At 45.2% G+C, this 17,804-nt stretch overlaps 1 long non-coding RNA gene across 4 annotated transcripts in view; it reads right to left on the minus strand.

Moving 5' to 3' along the window:
* Window positions 1-15,169, minus strand: part of Gm34439 — a 39,346-nt gene extending 24,177 nt beyond the window's left edge. For 2 of the 4 annotated variants that reach the window (XR_382405.3, XR_873425.2), the window contains exons 1-2: window positions 14,978-15,157; window positions 1,858-1,988 (exon numbers count right to left, since the gene is read on the minus strand). This is a non-coding gene — a long non-coding RNA (predicted gene, 34439). Of the gene's footprint in view, window positions 1-1,857; window positions 1,989-8,491; window positions 8,631-14,977 lie in introns of all 4 variants that reach the window. The other 2 variants (XR_382406.3, XR_873424.2) reach the window with 2 other exon arrangements.
* Window positions 15,170-17,804: the final 2,635 nt, after the last annotated feature.

A 17,804-nucleotide genomic window follows, 5' to 3' on the forward strand; every position in this document is an offset into this window, starting at 1 on the left:
GACTGTCCATCATCTGTGTTGTGAACGCATCCCGTTTCCTTAAAGCAACACAGCAGAAAAAAGAGACTCTAGTGCCCAAAGCAGCAGAAGCCAAGAACTCCCTCCTAGTCTTGCCCTTTGAGTGAGTTCAGGCCTGGAAGGAAGACAGCAGGAGGGCAGGTTTCTTCTACTTTATGGTGACAGCTCTGTGCACCTGCACCTCTCTGATTAGACATAGTCCCATGGCACCCTCTTCTGTGACTCTGTTTAGTGTGGGACTTTTTAAACCTTACCACACACAGCGCCAGGTGCTTGGGTTTATAAAATAGGTACACAAACCAAATATTTACCGCTGACAAATCATACAGAAAATTATTTTAAAATGAACTCTTTGGTTGCCTAAACTCTTATCGTTTATCAGATGAAAGTAAATTTGCATGACAGTAAGGTGAATGGGGTTATTTTTATATAAAGAATTAAATAATGGCTGGATATTTGATGCTGTCAGATGTAGGAGATCTTCAACATATTTCAGAGATGATAGCCGGGTTTAATGCTGAAACTACAGGTTAGCATAAATATGTACTATGAAGTGGCAGAATGTGTTTAGGGTCAGTTCAGAAATGGCTAGAAATCCTAATATAATGTCGACATTCGGTTGACAATGTTTTATAAAATTCCATTCAGCAACTTAAGAGAAAGTTCAATTTATATTAATTTAAATTTTTTTGGAGAAAGTGTCTTACACAGCCCAGGCTGATGTCAAAGTTGCTGTGTAACCGAGGTTGGCTCCTGTTTTCTGATCCTTCTTCCAGACTGGGGTGCTGGCGTCACGGGGAGAATGGGCAGATGCTGCCATAGCTGGGTTTTTTAAAGTTCTGGGACTGAGCTCAGGGCTTTGTGTCTGGTAGATCTCCAGCCCCACATACTCCACCAGCGCTATTTAAAGCAAAGTATTTAAGTACTAAATATTTAAAGTAGTTAAAGCAATGGACACAGTGCCATATTCTAAGGACAGACGACAGGAACATGTTTGTCCCCTTTGGTTCCTATAATTAAATCCATGTGCTTTGTAAGAGGAGAAGACTTTGTGTGTACAGCAAAGACACAGACTCATAACGTGCTAGAGTCTCAAATCTGGGCCAAGCTCTGTGTGCACTTGCTGGCGTAGCATGTTCTGTGCAAAGCATGGGTGTCATATGCTCACAGCCAAGATGACAATGAGGTCACCCGAGGCAGCACCTCCGGTTCACAGAGCTCTTGCTTGTGACTTTCTCTTTGGTTGTTGTGTGTTCGGAATTACCACTTCCCATGGCCCCCTGTTTTTTGCTCCCCACTACATTCTGATATGTCACCCCTATAGGGTCATGAATTATATATACTCCGAGAAGCTGTAGCCTTGTGTCTCTGGAAGCCCAGAGAGGCAGTTGAGAGGGGCATGGTTTCTGAACTCACAGCATTATCCTTACAGAGATCTAATTCTACTTTGGAATTGCTCAAAAAGCTCTTCCTACCTTGCTTCTTCTCATCGTTCTTTCTCCTCCTCTGGTGTTCTCCATTATAAAGGACCCATCTTCCCATCTTCCCGTTGCTTCTGATTATTGGGTGTAAGTAACTCAAACCACGCCTACTGTTTGCGGATAGACAAAGGACTCTATGCCTCTATCCCATTAACACTGCAGGGATAGACATAATACAATGGGAAGCTTCTAGAAAGGGACTCCTCAACACTAGGCAGCCCGTCACTAGGGAGTGAAAGTATTTATAAGTAGGCCAGTGCTCATTTAAGTTTATTTTCCATTGCTGAAATGAGATACAAGCGAATCTGGATAATTTATAAAGAGTATGGGTGATTTTGGGGGTGGGGGTGACACTCACCAGTCTCTAAGCTCTGGCTGAGGAACTCTTGCCAGGTGAGGCTTCTGGGGAAAGAGTGTCTGTGCTTTTTAGCTAGCCATACTCCAAGGGATGGTCCCACACTCCTGAGTAGATGAGCTTCTTAAGTCGAACTTGGTAGGATTAAAAAAAGAAGAAGAAAGAACACATGAAGTTAGCAGAGGGTAGGGGTGGATCTGGGAGGAGTTCGGGGGAGGACTGGAGGTGACCATGATCGAGATGCATTGTATACGTGTATGAATTTTCAAAGAAATAGTAAGCCTATTCCAAGAATGATGAGTAATTGTCTTACGTTTTGGAAGGCTGGTACATGGAAGCACGGAACACCACCATTTGGTGAAGGCTTCTTCCTTTGCGCTAACAGGAAAGAAGGCACCATTGGCGAGATGAGATAAATGCATGGGTTCAGCATTCTCTCTTCTTACAAAGCCACTAATGCCCCAGTTGGAGTACTACGTCATGCCCTCGTCGACCCTGATTACCACCTCCAGACACCACCAACGAATGACTTTGGGTATTACGATTTCAACACATCAGCTTTGGAGTACACATTTGGCATATATCAACCACTGAATGGTGCCAAGTTCATCTCTGCTTAGAATGCTAAAGGAAATATAGTTTTACTTCTAAAACCAGTGCAAGGGTGTCGGATATCTAACTAGGAAAAGTGTCAAGAAACATACACACACACATGTGCACACACATGCATATGCGCACGTACATACATAGCTTATCCTTAGGGTCTTTGGGTCATGGTTGAGAGAGAATATTAACAACAAAATGCAAGAGTTTTATTCTTTAGGGGTGCTGCCTATGGTATACCCCCCACACCTTGAACAGGGCTCAGATGACTTCAGGGGCCAGACACATTTGGGGTGACGTCTGACCTCGCTCTTGTGTACTTTGTGGGAGTCCAACATGACCAGATGAGGTTAGTCTAAAGGCTGGGATGCAACAACAGATCTTTGCGTTTCTTTGACTTTAGAACCTTCCATACTTTGTCTTGATGTGGTTGCTGGGCTCCAGCTGAGTTTTCATTCCATAGGCTGGGGTAGGGCCTAAAAACATGCATGTTAAAGAGCCCCTAGGTTGGACTAAGAAAATGGGTGCCCGAGCAGACTTGGAGAGATCTGTGTTTAGTGTGTAGCTTGTTCAGAGAGGTTTAAAGTTTCTACCAAGCTCATTCCCATTCTTCAGACTTCGTGGTGACTTTGTGCTTAAAAGCAAACAAAAACAAACAAAACAAACAAAAACAAACAAACAAACAAACAAACAAACCAAACAGGCTCACAAAGAATGAAAGAAAAGGGAAAGCTAGGTCTCTGTTTGCTGAAAAGCCTGGCTCGGAGGTGGCTTTCACTGGCCACAGGACACCTCCTGGATGGAATGTGACCATTCAGGAGGCACTGGCGCCCTCTAGTGAAGCTACCGGCACATTCCTATGGAGACCTCCAAGGCAGCTGGTTAACTTGAAATACCGTTAGTAGCCATTAGGAGGCTCTCTTTCCTTTGCTGAGAAATAACATCTGCGCCACCTCACCTCTAGAAGAAGGTGGAACTCTCAAAAGCCCTGGAGCAAAGAGAGCTAGGGTGTTTTGATAGCACTCACTGTCCTTATACAAGTCATTAAAACTTTCTGGTCTGCATAATGGGTATAAGGACTTGGCTATCGTACCTCTGGGAAACCGGGATCACATCAGCGTTCTCTGTCCTGTGAGGCTCCTCCACCCCCAACTGTGTCCTTTCTGGAGGCTGCACTGACAGACTAAGACAGCTAGTGTCCTCGTTGTGGGCAGCTTTCCCTCCGGTGGAGCACAGCTCTGGGCTCTGTCAGGCTCTCTGCACTTGTCTGAGTGGGGACAGAGTCACAGCACAAAGAGTTTTAATCTGCCACCATCTTCACAAGCATTGTCCTCCTCCCAGTCTATAAAGTTGATGTAGTTGACAGCTGGGGGATTTGATGTCCGAGGGTGGAGCATCGCTGTTCTGCCTTCTACTGATCGCTGGCTTTGAACTTAGGAAACATGTAAGTAAGACTTCAGGTTTTCTGACTCCACTCTGGCTCTCCAGCCCGAGACAATGGTTGACTCATTCAGAGCCGCCAGCCTGATGTCAGGTAGCACAGCCTCCAGGGCACAAGCGGAACCTTTTGCTGAGTGCAGAGACATGTGTAACCGCATTAGTGTCTGCCTTGAAATATCCTTTCTGACATGCTGCCAAGAACCCTCGCTGCCAGGGATTCTGTGGCGAGCAGACTTCGGAAGGCAAGGAGCTGGTACCTCTTTTCTTTTACCTAAAACGTAGCTCACTGCATGAATGTTGTTTTTTATAATCACTTCTTTAGTTTTGAGAATTTCGTACATGAGTACTGTATTCATACCATTTCCACCTCTCCTGGCCCTAACACTTCCACATTCTTCTTCATCTCACCTTGAGTTCATGACCTCTTCCTCTTTATTATTGTTACATCTGTGTGCACATATGTATTTTTGCATATATATATATATATAGTATGAGTCCAGAAGGAGCTGGCTGTATTATGTCTGGGAAGGCAACATTGCGGTCTAAGCAGTGGGGTTGGACCTTGTATTCAGTACTTCCTCGGTCCTCAGTGCTGTAGCAAAATTCCTGACTGAGAAGCAAACGAAGGCAACAAGGGGCTGCTTGCTTGCTTCGAATTTTCTGCAGTCCTTCATGGGAGGAAAGGCATGGCTACAGTATCAGGAAAGAACCGGTCACATGGCATCCACAGCCGGTAAACAGAGAACAATAGATTGTTGGTGTTTCAGCTTGCTCTTAGGCCTTTGCTCAGGCTGGGACCCAGCCTGCTCAGGTTGTATCTTTCTGACTCAACCCAATCCAGAAGGCTCCTCACAGACATGCCCGGGCATTTGTTTCCAGAGTGGCTGTAAACCCCCATCAAACTGGCAATAGAGATCCACCATTACGGATCTCAAGGCGTAACCAGGCGGCTTCTAGGTTGACTGCCGAGGATCTGACTTGGGGTCAGTAGTGCCCTTGATCAAGAGGAACAGCCAGAAAAGGTGCAGGTTTTTGAAAGATTACTGTTTCAAAAAAGAGCTCCCAAAAGGCCATCCTGAGCTGGGAGGAGAGCTCAGAAGCAGGCCTGTTCCGTGGACAGATGCACTGGAGAGAGGGTTTGGAGCACACAGACTTCCGCCAGGCAAGGTCTACAGAGAGTGGAGGTCTAGAGGGTGTGGGCATCTGAAGCTCACCCCCCTTCTAGCACATCTGCCAGTTCCTACTGTGCACAGCTCCCTGCCTAGGCTGCAGCTGACAGTGTGAAGTTGCTGAACACAGAGATGGGAAGGGAAGCATTGCACACACACAGCTGTTCTTACTATTGTACCAAGCCTGCTGCAGACAGAGCAACAGTTACAGCCTTTAAATGTGCTGAAAAAAATTTTTTTTGGGATCCTCTCTCTGTGACCCTTTAAAGTGAATTTTACCCATCTTAGGTGCATTAAGTATGCTGCGTTAACCAAATGCAATATTAATGGACAGATAGAGACCTCGTGCTTCTAGAATAAAGATATAGATAGCCATTTACTTCCTATTCAGTCGCCCTCAGGACCCACTGCTCTACCTGAGGCAAGGATGCCAGCCACGATTCACAGAGGGCACTTCTCTACCAGCTGGGCTCCCTGCCATCTGGAGCTACAGCTTTCTGGGTGACATTGGCCTGGTTTCCAGTTCTGCCACATATTCCCCAACATGGGAAATTACTTCTTGTTTTCTCATCGCCTAAGAAAAAGCGGAGACAATTGTAGCAACTCTAAAATCAGAGATAATTGTTGCCATTTCTAAAATCATAGCAACTGGGTGTTTCTATCTCTGAGCAAACCTTGTCAACCCTGCAAGGGCTTGTCATCCTCACTCTATCACCCTCCTGTCTTCTTTGCTGTTCTCTTCTCTCCAGAATTAGGCTTCCATCACCCACTCAGCTTCCAGGTGTCATCCCTAAGAAGATGAAATGGGGATCGGTGGGGATGCGGAGACGTTGGGCGAGGAAGCAAACAGATGGGCAATGACTCAGGACAGGTGACGTTCAGGAGGAAGTAGCTGGACCAGGAATGGAGAAGGCAGGCGGTGGATGTGATAGCCCGGGTTCTTCAATTCATAATGGCATTAAGTGGGATGAAGGACTTGAGAGTTACATAGAATTGAGACCAGAAACATCCCCACGCCCTGTAGCCTTAAGCATGATGCTTTCCTGTTTTGAAGCATGGCTTTCTGCTGAAACTGAATGAATAGTCATGAGCGCTGTAAAGATATTGGTCAGTAATGAACTATGTATATGGTGGCCGTTTCTATGGCAACACTAATGTAAACAAATCTAGTGAGCAACCAATTGTAAATACACCAAGCACAATTATAGACAGTACATGATACTTAGCACCGAGGGACAGGGTCACTAGTTCATGTACTGATTATATTTTCTATTGCTGTCTTAGAGTGTTATTTTTTAAATTCCTTTCACTTATTAAAAAACAAAGTTTATAGTCAAATGATATAAGAGCAGTGGCTTCACACCTCTGTTGTTTTCAATGACTTTCGATTATACCATTTTCTCTCCTGCTTGGCTTGGTCATAAGTGGTTTAGTTCACCACTGACCCAGGAGCGCCAGGCTTTGCCCACATAACAGACTGCACAGTTTACATGGGTAGCTTGCTAGGCCTAAGTGCTGTCATAGTTCCACGGTAAAGCCCCTAATGATGGCTTCCTGAGGATGGCTTTCCACTGCTAAGCAATGCACGGCTGTGTCATACTGTGGTGCTCTGGGGAAGAAAGAAAGGCCTGGCCTTCAGGTTTAAGGTACCCTTTGAAGCACAGTGTCTCTTGCCAAACTAAACAATGTTTGTAACAGGACCTGCACAGTAGATGGCGGTAGAGGCCTGGGTCTGGCTACACCAGACAATAATCTGGGTAGATCACCAAGGAGAACTCATTCTGGCTCCCAGGGGGTCTCCTGGTTACACTAGAAAATCTGAAAGATCTTAGCCCCGCAATCAGGAACACATTGTTTAGCATTATATGGAAACTGATATGATTTTTTTAAAATGTCTTTTGGTGTTTGCTTTCCTAATAAACCTCAAGCATTCCCAGCCATCAGAATCATGCCAAACATGGCCCCCCTGGATGCCTGAAGGCCACCATCTGAGACCCTGCACTGAGCCCCTCCCTCCACACCCCACAGGTGGCCCAGTTCTTCCCTCATTGCATGAGACTCTTCTGCCCTTGCTCACCAGTGTTGTAATAAACACTGTTCTTGACAGATAAGGGGGAAAGGGTTTATTTCAGCTTATAGCTTCTAGTCAGTTCATGATGAAAGGAAGTCAGGGCAGGGACTAAAGTAGGAACCTGTAGGCGGGAGCTGGTGCGGAGGCCATGGAGTGGTGCTGCTTACTGGCTTGCTCCCCATGACTTCTTCAGCCTGCTCTCTTACACCTTCCAAGACCATCAGCTCAGGGGAGAGCTGGGCCTTTCCATAGCAATCATTAATTAAGAAAATGCTCCCACAGGCCTGTTTACAGGACCTGCTGATGGAGGTGGTTTTCCAACTGGGGTTCCCTCTTTCTAGCTTGGGTCAAGTTGACAATTACAAAACAAAACAAAACAAAACAAAACAAAACAAAACAAAACAAAATGACAACAGTAACCAGCAACAAAGAAAACAATCCGCTCATCAGCAAGACCCTAGAATCCCCATCTGTAGCAGGAATGGTCGGGGCCACCCAGCTGCAAAAGCATCTCCTGCAGGAGGACCTAATTGAGGACTGCCTGAGAGACCAAGGATTTCTGATGCAGACAATGTCAGCCAATTGGGAACTGCCGTTTAGAAGAGATGCTTTCTTGGGACCAATGGAAGCTCAAGTGCTCAGAGCGCTTGCTGCAGCCTTTCTCATCTGTTCCTAGAGTCTGTGTCATTGATTCCATGTCACCTCGCCTGCAACCCCCAAGGGCAGGTAGTCCAGGACACAGGCAGCACCCATCTGGGACCTGTACTCAGCCCTTCAGACATCCATGGAGAGCCCTCCCGTCTTCCACACCTCATACCCAAACACAGCTATCTGGGGGCCTGACAGATGGCTTAGTGGATAAGCAGTTGTCACACAAGGGTGAGGAGTTCAGATCTCCAGAACCCACATAAAAGCTGGGCAGGCATGGTGGCTGCCTGCAGTGGTAGCACCCAGGAGGCACAGACGGGGTATTCCTCGGACCAGCTGGCTACCTAAACCAGAGATGGAAGGCTTCATGTTCAGTGAGAGACCCTGTCCCTGAATAAAGTGGAGTCTGATCAAGGAAGACACAGACACCAACTCTAAGGCTCTACACTCACGTACATACACACACACACACACACACACACACATACACACACATACACACACACACGTGAGCGCACACACACACACTCACATGCACACAGAGATGTATGAGCACATGCATGCACACACATGCACATGCATGCACATGTAGAGACACATACATGTGAACATTCACACACACACATGCATAGCACATGCACACATGGAAATGAGTCACAACATTCTAGCCTGTCCTCTTTGGCTTTGATCCGACTCCCCAACCCACCTCACGTTAATAAAGAATACTTTGTGGAGCATCGTGCTGTCCGAGGCTCATCCCTTAATGGACATGATATTCTTAAGGTGTGTGGTCAGCTTCCTAGATACACTAGTCCAGCATCTTCAACAATTCTGTTTTGAAATATCTAGAAAAAAATGTGTTAATACCGAGATTAGTTCTTGTTGTCATTCTCTAACTAAAACTCTTTAACAACCTCCAGGATTGCATTTGTGCTTGTTACCACCTGAAAATGAGCTATTCTCAGAACTCTTTTCCCAAATTGGTGTTTGGGGAGCTGTTTGGGGTGGGGAAGTGGTTACTGGTAGGAAAGGAACTTGATGGTTAAAGCCCAGACCCACTTCTGGTGGAGCTTTCTTCTTGGTCTGTAAAGATGCAAGGAAGCCATGCCCGGAGCACCCACCACAGTCAGGAGGTGGCATCCCCACACCTCCCTGTCCACAAACCCATCAGCCAAGGTCAGTCTTCCTTCGATTACCTCCTTCTTGTCAGATGTTTGGGGGCAACCATGAAAAAGTCACTAAAACAATGTGTGTTGGGGCTTTTTCGTAGGACAAGTATGGTTTCAATGAGGATACAGGAGAACATCGTACAGGTTATAGGCAAATAGGATGCCACTTTATGTAACTATTCTCAAAGTTCAGGGTCAGATGGAGTCCTGAAATCAAGCCCGGTGGATGCTGAGGGATGGCTGCTAGGTGTAGAGAGCTGGGAGGGCAGATGCTGTAACAAAGTTACATATCTAACACTGTGCTCAAGTAACACCAGATACATAGTAATTTTAAATGCCAGCAATAGATTTGTAGCCTAGGGATAAGCAAATCCCATCTCGGGCTTGTTACACAAGCCAAGGTCCTACAGCTGGAGAATGGCGAAGGCCAGACAAAAAGCCCTTGAGTGTCTTATCAAAAGCTCTCCTCCTCTTGCCTCCCCTCTGCGTCTTACTCGTCTGGAGAGCCCCCAGAGTTTGCCCCATAAACAAGTGCATAGTAGGATGTTGCAAATGCCTGATGGACAGAATGGAGAAAAGAGCAGAAGAGTGTGCAGATGCGTGAGCGTCCCCAGCAAGCACAGAGGCAGAAAGTGCACCAGGAAAGCACGTTAGGGACCCGTGGGTAAAAACAGGCAGTGCTCCCTCCCCCACTTCACAGTTGGCTAGCGTGACTCTAAATGACATCAGAGAAGCAAGGAGAGTAAGGCACGAAATGGGTAGAGAATATAAGCTAGAGACAGAGCTAAGATGAAACAGGATGTGAAGTATCTGGGTCTTTCCAATGAAGTCTACTGTTCCCAAAGAGTCAAAGAGCAGGCTGCTAGTCCAGGCCTCATTTAGCAACTTAAACAAGCTAAGAGTCCAACTCATGTGTAGATTTTTTAAACATGAGGATATAATGTTTTAAGCAGAATGTAAAGCTTTCAAGGTATGTAACACCCCACCCCCTCTCCATCCCCAGTTTTTGGTCTAATTGTAAAGAGGATTCTTTCATCTCTCCTTAGACAGGTGTTAAACAAAGCAAAGCAAAGCTATCAAAAGGATTTGAGTCTCTAGATTTGTCCTGAGGTGGGCATGGGTGCAGATCCTGACAGGTGCAGATGTTGGCAGTACTGATGCTGGGAGGTGCAGATGCTGGGAGGTGCAGATGCTGGGGGTACAGATGTTGGCAGGTGCTGGTGGTGCTGGTGGGAGCTTCAGGCAGCAGAGGTCAGTCGTGATGGCTGACAGTGACTGACAAGAAGGCACCTGGTATTTTGAAAATAACACACAGTATCTGCTCACGTTCTGCAGGTAGTTTTCCAGTATACCTAGTGAGTGCACAGAGCCTGGCCTTGGGTGTTTGGGACAGTAGACTAGGAGTGGGTACTGAGTCCTGTACTAACTCCAGGCAGGGAGCGGCTGACTGCTCCCTTTACATCACTGAGTAAGATGAGGCTAGTATCCCTTCTGATGTCATTGACTTTCCTTTTTGTATTTGAAAGGAATGCATCTCAGGGAGATGGCATTGCCCATCAGAGATCACAGAGATCAGATGTGATGAACCAGGAGCCAAACAGGGAGCCACTGACCTCATTCCCCTCCCTGGCTTCAAGTCCTCCCATCCTTCCCTACATCCTTTATGTTCTCATAGGCAAGCACCCAGCTGCCACATGTGAGAGGTTACAGAGATTTATAACTGGGAGAGGAGGCGGCTGTGTGGCCCGAGGCCCACAGAAAGCAGGCATACTGTAATTGCGTTTTAAAAATTGCTGAACATGGCCATTGAACCAACAATTTGGTCTCCAAGAATACATATATATCCAGGATGTACACTTAGACTCAGCACGTGGTGTGCACATCAGCTTTTAAAGTGAGATACCCAACCTTGGCACTGAGTTAATTAGTAACTCAGCAAACGATAATTTCCAGAATCCTGATTACTTTTCTAAAGATGTGGATTCCCGTTTAATAAGCACTTTGCAGCAGCGTGTGGCAGTGCTCCTGTAAAGTCTGCTCATGGAGGGATGCAGGAGCAGAGGGAAGGATCCTCTCAAAGCCACCTTGTCTTGCTCAGCTCCTGCTTCCTGCTTCTCCCATCCCTTGTGAAATACACACTTTGACCAGTAGGTGGGGCAGTTGTAAAGCCAAGGACTCAGCAATAGCCCGGTTCTAAGGAGCCTAAGGGCCAGTTTCTACTCTCATGGTGGAAGAGATGACAGTCTGTGTATAGTGCCTGAGGCCTGCAGAAGTCAGGAGAGTCGGATCCCCTGGAACTGAAGTTTCAGATGGTTTTGAGCTACCACGTGTGTGTCAGGAACTGAACCCGGGTTCTCTGCAAGAGTGACAAAATGCTCTCAACTGAGCCAATGCTCCAGCCCTGCAAAAGAGACTTTTTATGCTTCCAAACCACCACACCCTTATTAGAAGTAGGAGTTCATCCTTCAACCAAAATTTGGTATTATGTGATTAAAATAACACCAAAGGGCCTCTCCCCATGTATGCATGCACCTATTCACCCATATATTTGTCTTTTCTTCTACTGATCTGCCAAATATTTAAGAACATTTGCCCAGGCACTGTACAAGGTGTTAGGGATGTATCAGTGAACCATATTTTCCTCTCATGGAAACCTTGCATCCTAATGGGGGTTATTAACACTAAATAGCAACTGGGTAGATGACAATTGCAACCCAGAATACAGATTGTGGGAGAAAAGGCTACAAGTGCCTTGACAGAATATTACCCCCAGGGACCTGATTTTCCTGGTAAGGCATTGATTTGGTGAGGTGGGAGTCTATGAGGAATGAAGATAATATACAAAGGTCTTGCAGATGAATGGAGGATGGAGGAATCGACGTAGGTCTAAAAGTGACAGCAGAATTGTGGGAAAGGAAATGGGGACGGAGGCAAGGGTTGGGTAATGCTGGTCACTATTTGGAGTTTGATTTTATGTGCACCAGAAATCTGGGCATCTCCATCATCTCAACTTGTCCCCTGTGGCCACCATGTGTAGCCAGACAGTGAGAAGTTTTCTTTCCCTTTATCCTGTCATGTGACGGATCATCACAGTTGTAAGGAAGCTAATCGTCTCCCCATTTTATAAATGATGGAAGCAAAATTTAAGTGGCCCATCACTCAGCCAAAGTCACAAAACTTGCAACCACTGCTGGGATTTGAACGAAGGGTTTCACTTCAAGATTTCACCCTTGTGCTGTGAAGAATTTCTGGGATTGATCTTGACAATTTCAGGAGTGTGGAGGTCCCACCTCACTCTCAACATTGCCGCTTGTTTTATGGATGATGGCGCAAAGTGGATGGTTTCAGGTTTCCAGGTTTCTGCCCTGTCCCAGAGCTTTGCCTAAGATACCTCTGCTCTTCACCATCAGCATCCTCTGTGCCTATTGAGTGACATGATGTCCGGTCTCTCAGAAAGCCCTGGACGTCCCGTGCTTTTTATGTTCTTCTAGGTTGTGTGTTTTAGGATTTATCCTGTTTTCTAAATCAGAGCATCCCTAGTCTTTAAACAGATGTCCTGCTCCTACCCTACATCCTATAGCAAACACTGGCTTTAGTCACGTGTAGAATCCAGTTCACAATGGCAATGGAAGCTCCTGATGATGTTTGGGGAAAGCTTAGATCACACCTAAAGGTTAACATAAGACTTCAGGGATGGTTATGGGAAGAGATCTCGGTTATATTCACTGGCAAGCTTAGCAACTCTTTGCCCCCAAATGGTAAGTGATTTTTCTTGAAGTCAACAATTACTGTTTTTGATGTTGATAAAGCAGACTTGAATAAACCACAGATTTAAAAGTCCCCAAGACACACATATACGTTTGTTCGGATGGAGCTGGCAGACTGCAAGCCTATGAATTAAGAATTCAAATGTTTTGATAAAAGTGAATCAGTTTGTTGAAGACATGCCTACACTCTCACATCAATAGCAGCACTATTAGTAATAGTCAAGGTATGGCATCTATCCAAAGTGTCTTGTGAGCGACGTATGAATAGATAAAGAAAATGTGGCATCAGCACATAACTGAATATTATCCAGACATGAGAAGAACAAAATCCTGTCATTTTTTTTTGGCAACATGAATGGAACTATAAGACATTACACCAAGTGAGAAGCCACCCAGGACAGTACATGTTTCTACACATGTGCAAAAGCTAAGAAGAAAAATTGATTCCACAAAAGCAAGCAATAGAATAGACGTTATTAGAGCTGAGGAGGGCAGGGGGAAAGAACTACTAAACACGTGAGTTTTTGAACACAGAAATTGCTATTGTTTTATTGGAGGGCTCATTTCTAATGTTCTGTAGCATAAAGAGGTGACTAGAGTACTCAGTGATTCATTGTATGCTTTAGCATATGTGTAGGACTGGCTCGATGGTTGGGTGTGTCCCTAGGACAGTTCTGTTCTGTACTTTTGTCACCCTGGCCCCAGGCGCAGCTGTGGGTACAAAAAGGAGCCCTGGAAGCAGAAATGGAATCCATAACCTTTGAGGATGTGGATGTCAACTTCACAATGGAGAAAAGGGTTTTGCTGGGTGTCCTTATCAGAAGACAGGATACTTTATCTATGACAACGTGATATAGGAAATGTTCTGAAAGCTCGTCATTATATAAATAAATAAATAAAACCATTGAAAATGACTAAAAATTCCATAGAATGCTGTACATTGCGGCTCTAACAGGTCAAGAACTTGTGAGTGTGTGAGGTACATAAAGACAATGTGCACATGTGGGGAGTGTGGCAAAGCCTTCAGTCCCCATCTCCCCTGGTTCCTGGAGCATGTGAGGACTCACATACTGGAGAACAGAAACTCTATCAATGTGGAAAACCCTTCAGTGAAATGGAAACTACTGTTTGTTTGTTTGTTTGTTTGTTTGTTTGTTTCTTTCTTTCTTTCTTTCTTTCTTTCTTTCTTTCTTTCTTTGCTTTGGAAAGCCAGTTATGTCGAATGATGTTTTGCTGGGGCACACAGGTGAAAGGATGTTTTGCTAGAGCAGACATGTGAAAGGATGCATGATATTCAGAAGGGATAGAAATATGACCTCACAGACAGTGGGAGCATTGGTTTGCTTTGCTCAGCCTCACTGTTCTTCACGGATGACACACATGTATTGGTGTGCCTTACACTGCTTTGCTGAGCTTCACTTGTGATGATGCCATAGAGAGAAACTCACCAAAGAACTTCTCATGAGATTCCTGCAGCTTCTTGCTGCTTCCACAGACCCCAGCTGGTTGGCAAGCCTTGTGGTTTCTTCTGGATTGAACTGCCCTTGCAGGTTCATGTGGGGTGTCTGCCGAGAGGACTGGACCAAAGCTGCTGGTTCATAATTGGTGTTTGCTACTGGGATGAACTGTCGATATCCTGACAACAAAGAATGCACTTGCCCCAAAGAACTATTTCTAAACAGGTCTATTTCCCCCATGTCCTAATAACTTTTCTCTTCCACTACCTCTGGGGGTGGTGGGCTCATAGCTGTGGGAATCATAGATGTGTTCAAATATAAAGAAGGATCCATGCTGAAGAGAAACCCTGTGTGTTCAAGCCTTGCAGGGAAAGCATTTAAAGACACCATGTGACAACACACAGTGGAGACAAACTTTACATGTATAAGGTAAGTGTTAAAGCCTTTTGTTATTCTCACCAAGGTTCGCGCATGAAATAACTCACACTTGACAGAAGTTCTATATATAAAGCCAGAGTACCTGCCATTTGTTGGAAAACATGTTATTTTCATATATATTTTTCCATATGTATAAGCATAAATGAAATAAATTAAGTAGTACAACACATGCATAGCCCTACACAGTTATTATCTATAGGGCTGTGTGAGAGACGAGGGCATTCGGATCCATTTTCTTTGCCATTCTCAAGTATGCAATCCATTGTTGTGAACAATGGTTTCCATAGTATAGAACTTGCTGATAACCTAGATAATGTTTTCATTTATCCTCCCACAAACATCTCCCTACTCCCTCACTCACCTGAGTAGAAGAAGTGATGGAGTTAGAATCTCTTGGAGGAGATCACTGTCCCTGTAAGAGGAGGAAGAGTCAACAGGACCCAGATGCACTGAGTAAGGACCGGCCATGAGAAGACATGGGAAAAGGTGGGTCTTGGCAGGGCAGAGAGAGGCTTCAGGAGAAACGGAGCCTGCCCACGCAGTCCCCAGAACTGTGTGAAAATCAATTTCTGTTGTGTAAGCCCCAGGCAGGAACAGTCACATGATGTACAGTTTCAGCTGAAGAGAGACCACAGTCTGTGTTAGTTTCCCACGGTTATAATGGAGTGGAAAAGTACTTTGCATTGCCTAGTGCAGACTTGGCTCCTGTGCCATGGCAAGATGCATCCCTTGCCTTTTTGTGGCAAGGCAACCCCCTGTGGCCACTCCAGCAAGATGTAGCACACCGGATCACGCTTAGTGTACATGTGGCAATGGGAACAAAGGACTGTGACTCTGGTTTGTGTGCTTATTGTATTACAGCTCGATTATCATTTCAAAACTCATGCCTTTTGCTTATTAAGTCAACAGCACACTGCGTTACACACTGGGTATATATTACATTCGCTGTATCTTTTCATGGTGCAAGAGGGTACCTTGCGTGGCTGACCTACTCAATCTTGGTGCACACATGTAAACACACTCTATGTTGTTCACACAATAATGGCAGCACCCAGTAGCTCTTTTCTCGGGGCACATCTCCATCACCGAGGGATGTGCGATGAGTTCCTATGTGACCTGAGAAAGCTGACGCATGACATGTATGTAGATAGGAAGACTAGAACAAGGTGGTGGGGTCCTTGAAGAGGAAGAAGTATATGGATAAAAGGCAGAGGCTAAGAGGTGCTCAGGAAATCCCCTTGGTGGGAGAAAGAGCAAAGAGAAGAGAGGGTCAGCCAAAGGGGTCAGGCCGAAGGAGGGTCAGTCATACCCTTTCCCAAGACGAGTTGTTGGGAGGGCCATGCCCAAGGAGCCTTGCAGACTCATGTTCTTCTCCATGTCCCTCTTGGGGACAACCTTTGTGTGTGCCATTCCTCCTAGGTCTCTCATAACTTTCTAGCCCCACCCTGCCAAACGAAGAAATCCCCAGAAATACATAGTGTACAATTTGCTAAAAAAAAAAAATCAAACTTTATAAAGGTATAATCCATCTGGGAACATAATAAAAACTGGGTTGTGCTGGAACTGATCAATTGTGGGGGGACTGAGATGAACCCTTGTCATTTATGTCCCCACCCATCTGCTTGTGAATTTCGGTGCAGCTATTACCCTATTTTGGTTTTACTGTTCCAAAAAAAAATGAGTCCATGTTTCTGGAAAAAAAAAAAAGCTGTACTATTCATCTTTGCCAATTTTGAAAGATTCCCAGACTAAGACTTTGTTTAAAAATCTATATTTGGCAATAAAAACAAGGAGAGGTCTCCTGTGGCCCTAGTCTCCATGGTGACTGATGTTGTTACAGGATCTTCTGAAAGGATTCCCAGAGAGTCATGGGGACACAGGCTTCTTTTGGTGTGACCACAGATATTGGGATTGGTACGTCTTAGTGACATATATATGATCAATCTTGGATATTTCACTGACTGGGATAGCAGATAGTTTCTCATTGCCTTTATTCCTTGACTTCAGAACAAATTTCAGAACAGTTTTTTTGTTTTTTGTTTTTTGGTTTTTTTGTGTTTTTTTTTTTTGTGTTGTTGTTGTTTTTCTGTACCATTTTAGAATTTTAGAGCTGAGAAAAAAAACTAACGTTCACTTCCACTTTCTTTGGGCGGATTGATTTTTCTTTAGAGTTACTGCAACAAGGTGGTAAAAGCGCACTCCTGTAAATTGAGGCAAACATGCGTGTCACTCTTCACTCTGCCGCTGGCTTGTGTGGGGATCTGGATAAACTATGAAAGCTCTGAGTCTTGTAGCTTGTAAAATAAAATAGGAGTTGAAACCTTTAGCGTGGGAGTTGTTATGGAGGCGGGAGTGGCCCCTAAGTGGTTAAGAGCACTTGTTGCTCTCACCAAGGACCGAGGCTGGATTTGATTCTTAGCATCCAGGTGGTGGCTCACAGTCATTTGTTGTAACTCCAGTTGCATTGGGTGTAACTCCCTCTTCTGACCTCCACACCAGGCACGCACACAGTGCACAGACATACACGTAGGCAAAACATGCATACACAATAAAATAGAATAAAATATTTTTTTAGAAAAAGCAGGTGAATGGTAATAACGTGTGCAGTAGAGGACTAAGAACCCAGGGTAATTTAGAAAAATTAAACTATTACTTTTATTGTTTGTTTAAAAGAATGTACGTTTCTGGGCATCCAGCTCCTGTCAGTACACGAGTGAAAGCATCTCGCTGTAGTAAGCGGGCACTGAAATGAGGACTTAGTGCTCTGGAAATCTGCTGCCTCAGAAACAGAGAGGGCACATCTGGATGGGTGCTGTTTGCCTGACAATACCATCAGTTCAGGCTTTTCTCCACCACACTGAGCACACAGGCAGAGGCAGAAGCTGTGCACTTTACCTGAGCACACATGTCTTAGTCAGGGTTTCTATTCCTGCACAAACATCATGACCAAGAAGCAAGTTGGGGAGGAAAGGGTTTATTCGGCTTACACTTCCATACTGCTGTTCATCACCAAAGAAGTCAGGACTGGAACTCAAGCAGGTCAGAAAGCACAGATGATGCAGAGGCCATGGAGGGATGTTCTTTACTGGCTTGCCTCCCCTGGCTTGCTCAGCCTGCTCTCTTATAGAACCAAGACTACCAGCCCAGAGATGGTCCCACCCACAAGGGGCCTTTCCCCCTTGATCACT

The sequence above is a fragment of the Mus musculus genome, chromosome 13, assembly GCF_000001635.26.
Source record: "Mus musculus strain C57BL/6J chromosome 13, GRCm38.p6 C57BL/6J".
Lineage (NCBI taxonomy): Eukaryota > Metazoa > Chordata > Mammalia > Rodentia > Muridae > Mus > Mus musculus.